Source organism: Arachis ipaensis, chromosome B09 (assembly GCF_000816755.2).
Source record: "Arachis ipaensis cultivar K30076 chromosome B09, Araip1.1, whole genome shotgun sequence".
NCBI classification, from domain to species: domain Eukaryota; kingdom Viridiplantae; phylum Streptophyta; class Magnoliopsida; order Fabales; family Fabaceae; genus Arachis; species Arachis ipaensis.
In genome coordinates this window covers 71,191,799-71,196,988 of record NC_029793.2, presented here as the reverse complement: position 1 = coordinate 71,196,988, position 5,190 = coordinate 71,191,799, and positions in this window count along the sequence as shown.

Below are 5,190 nucleotides of genomic sequence, written 5' to 3'. Positions count from 1 at the left end.
TTTTTAAACTCAAAAATAAAATAAATAGTAATATATTTTTATTATTATGTTATTTATTGATTTTACTTGCTCTAATTATAATAGAGCTTGGATAATATTATTATCATTATTATCAAATTCGATATTTACTGATAAAGTAATTTATCGGTATTTTTTGATAAACTTAAATTTGCTAATACTCCATCAAAATAAAATTACTAATATTATTTATATTAGTAACTCATATATATATCCAGTTATCATAATTATCTAATTAAAATAATTATAACTTGAACTACTGACTCAATAGCACACGAGCGTGACACCCAACCCCTTAATTTAACAAAATTAAACTCCTTCTCTAATCACCATTCATTATAATCAGCTGAACCATTCCTTGGAAAAAGAAAAGAATTGAAACATGGAATCACATTAAAGAATGACATCTTATTAAACATAGCATCACCACTAATTATTATTATTCCTTTGATTTCATTCATTTTTGGCCGAAGCCAAGAGAGAACCGTAGATCATATTAAAACCCTGACACCTCATTTGGTTTCATTAAATAAGTGTCATGCAATTAGCATTCTTCCCCTTTAATTCAATGTGACTGAACCCTTTTGGAGAAAGAAAGAAAAGAGATATTTTGTCACATAACCATCTTATAACATCCTAACTTTTAGCACCTCATGATCATACTAAAATTTCAGGCGTTATTTATTTCTAAATTTTTTTATTTTATACTATCTTTATTTAATATTGAGTCTTCGCGAATACAAACCGAAATTTTAATCAAGAAAACGAAGAGTATGTACTTTCAATTATTTAATCACAAAGATATATCTATTCACATAGCATTATATACATAGTCTTATTCAAAGAATTTCAAATACAAGTGCTACTCCTCTAAAAACCAAAACAAAAAACGACGAGGAAAAAAATAAAACCTAAGACTGAACCAAATATAAAAAATATGAATACATATATACATAAAACTCTATAGTTCGGTCGCGACTCTGCGCCTAGGATTCTTGAACCTGCCGCTGAAAAAGATAACCTATAAGAGGTGAGAACATCGTCCTCGCAGGTTCTCAGTATGGACAATGAGTGTCGTGAGAGTAAAGAAATAAATTACAAATAATTACTTTATAAGTTTAAAATAATTACCTGTAGAATTCTTTAAAACTCACTTTAAAGACTTTAGTTAGTTCTCTGTAAATTAAATCATTTTAAGCAAATTCCAGTCACCTCATTCGGTTTTGAGTTCCAATGATCAGTTCTCAGTTATCTTAATGCCTGACATATACAGAAACCAACAAGCATAAGCACACACACAATACAAGTACACAACAAATTTACGCATAAATCAAATATAAGAAAATTCACAAATAATACAGCACAGCACATAGGAACTCATGCAATTCACACAATGCATATGATGAATGCCTTTCCTATGCAAGCCATGAGCTCGTGCATCGATTGTCTACCCACAACCCGACGTTACCCAGGACGAACCCCGAATATGGTTTTTCCACTATGTCAGTCAAGCACATTGGTATCATCATGGGCGAACCCATGTCAGTCAGGATACCTCGGCATCACGGGTTTACCCCTGTTTGTTAGGCCAAATCATAATCGTAATAATTTTTGCTAGCATCTCTAATGTGCATCACAGTGAGAAACAGGCTATCAGTCAAGCAGACATTTCCGCATTAGCAACCTTAATCAGTTAGAAGGGCGCTCCCGTATTAGCATTTAGCAGAAAGCCTAATCAAACAACCAATTCTCAATTATCTTTTTCATTCATAGTTTCTCATTCCTTTTCTTTTTGTCATGCCTCTGCATCACGAAATAATTAATCACACCTCCGCATTACCATATAATTATTCACACCTCTGTATCACCAGAAAGATTCACTTTTAGTCATTCATCAATCGTAACCTCAAAATGTTAGTTTATATGTATCCAAGCTTCTTTAACGTTTAGTCAAGAATAAAAAATTTCTTTTCTTAATAAACCGAATTCAAATCATAACTTAAAACAAAATCTTTTCTCAATAAACTAAACTTAAAACATAATACTTTTCTTAATAAATTAAAATCAAATAATATGATTCTTAAGTCAAATTTTCTTTTAAATAACGCATTACACAAAGCCTCGGAGTTCTATAAAAAATTTTGCAGCATTTTCTCTAAAATTTGGGCTTTGCCATCCTTCAAGGATCCTAACCAAACTGTTTTCAATTTTCAAAATCATTTTTAACTCTTAATTCATTACCAATAAATCAAACCCAAATTTTCACAAACTCTTTCCAACGGTTACAAATCCAAGTAACTCCTTAATATAAATGTATTTCTCAAACTTTCAATACAAAACCTTTTTCTGAATATGAGTAAATGTGCAAACCAGATCTTTTCCAACATAGAATCATTTTTCAAAATAAGCCTATAAATTGTATATTTTTACAAGAACTCGGACAGAACCTCCCTTACAATTTGACTTCACCACCCTTACGGGCTCCCTCACTTTCATAAATTTTCAATAGTTTACCAGCCTTTTATAAGCACTTATCAAACAAAAGGTTCTCAATAATCAACATATTTTATGACCATATGATTCAAATCATTGTAAAATCATTTATAGACCCTCAAAACTACTACTTTTAGTTAAGGAATCAATTTTAGGAACTCAATTTAGACATCCAAACTCAATCTATTTAATATTCATCGAACCTCCATTTCATAAAGTACTCATTATAATTTGATTCAGCAACCAATCACAATGCTATTAAGTAGAAATAAGAATTCCGACAAGCATTCAATCCCAAACAATCTTGCAAGAGGCACATAAGCACGAATTTCAATTCACATGTACTTAATCATCATCATACTAACACCAAAATCAATTACCATTTACTTCCACAACCAAAAATTCAATCACAATCATAGCCAATCATTCACAGCCAAAATTCTAAACTCAATAACATTATAATCATTAACATATTTACAATTATCTACTATACTTTTGGGCATTCTTAAATTGAAAACGGTTAATTTTAAATTAAAACCCCTACCTCGATGTTACAATCCAAGGAAATCAAATGCGCCGAACCCATTTTTATTTTTAACTCGCATCAGCAACAGTAGCTTCAACATCTTTGACAGCAGCAGCAGTGATGAGCAGATAATTTATACCTTTTTTGGCATTATTTTTACATAGTTTTTAGTATGTTTTTATTACTTTTTATTATATTTTTATTAGTTTTTATTCAAAAATCACATTTCTGGAATTTACTATGAGTTTGTGTATTTTTCTGTGACTTCAGGTATTTTCTGGTTGAAATTGAGGGACCTGAGCAAAAATCTGATTCAGAGTCTGAAAAAGGACTGCAGATGCTATTGGATTCTGATCTCCCTGCATTTGAAGTGGATTTTATGGAGCTACAGAAGCCCAATTGGCGCGCTCTCAATTGCGTTAGAAAGTAGAAATCCTGGGCTTTCCAGAAATATATAATAATCCATACTTTGCTCGAGATTTGATGGCCCAAACTGACGTTCAAAGTCAGCCTAAAATATCTTGGTGTAAAACGCCCGAACTGGCACCAGAATTGGAGTTAAACGCCCAAACTGGCACTAAAGCTGGCGTTTAACTCCAGGAACAGCCTATGCACGAAAAAGATTCAATGCTCAGCCCAAGCACACACCAAGTGGGCCCCGGAAGTGGATTTCTGCACTATCTGCACTTAGTTACTCATTTTTTGTAAACCCTAGGCTACTAGTTTAGTATAAAAAAATACTTTTAGAGATTTATTTTATCGTCTTTGGTCTTTTGACCACCTTTAGGTCTTTTGACCATCTTTGATCTTTGGGGGATCTTTGATAAGTTTTATGCTATCATACACCTTTGTACACGTTTGGGGGCTGGCCTCACGGCCATGCCTAGACCTTTCACTTATGTATTTTCAACGGTGGAGTTTTTACACCCCATAGATTAAGGTGTGGAGCTCTACTATTCTTCATGAATTAATGCAATTACTACTGTTTTTCTATCCAATTCAAGCCTACTTATTCTCCAAGATATACTCTCGTACTTAATTCAGTTAAGTCAGAATGAAGGGGTGACCCGTGACAATCACCCAATCTTCGTTACTCGCTTAGCCAAGGTCGCGTGCCTGACAACCACAAAGCGATCTACATGATATTCAATGTAGTCATTGGACGACAGCTGGAGTACGTTCTCTTGGGTTTCTAATCTAAGATTAGAACCTTCGTGGTATAGGCTAGAATTATTGGCAGCCATTCCTGGGATCTGAAAAGTCTAAATCTTGTCTGTGGTATTTCGAGTAGGATCTGGGAAGGGATGACTGTGACGAGCTTCAAACCTGCGAATGTGGGGCAAAAGTGACAGTGTGCAAAAGGACAATGGTCCTATTCCGACGCTAGCGGAAACTGACAGATGATTAGCCCTGCGGTGACAGTGCAGATGGATTTGTTTTCATCCGAGAGGATCATATAGCTTGCCATGGAAGGAGGTAACGCATGGTTGGAAGAAGGCAATAGGAAAGCAGAGGTTCTGAAGCAACAAAGCATCTCCAGACGCTTATCTGAAATTCCTACCTATGAATTACATAAGTATTTCTATTCTATTTTATATTTTATTTATATTTTAATTATCAAAACCTCATAACTATTTGAATCTTCCTGACTGAGATTTACAAGGATGACCATAGCTTGCTTCAAGCCTACAATCTCCGTGGGATCGACCCTTACTCACGTAAGGTTTATTACTTGGATGACTGATGAGCGGATAATTTATATGCTTTTTGGCACTGTTTTTAGTATATTTTTAGTATAATCTGGTTACTTTTAGGGATGTTTTCATTAGTTTTTATGTTAAATTCACATTTCTGGACTTTACTATGAGTTTGTGTGTTTTTCTGTGATTTCAGGTATTTTCTGGCTGAAATTGAGGGACTTGAGCAAAAATCAAATTCAGAGGTTGAAGAAGGACTGCTGATGCTGTTGGATTCTGACCTCCCTGCACTCAAAGTGAATTTTCTGGAGCTACAGAATTCAAAATGGCGCGCTTCCAATTGCGTTGGAAAGTAGACATCCAGGGCTTTCCATCAATATATAATAGTCCATACTTTGGCCGAGTTTAGACGACGTAAAAGGGCGTTGAACGCCAGTTCTATGCTGCTGTCTGGAG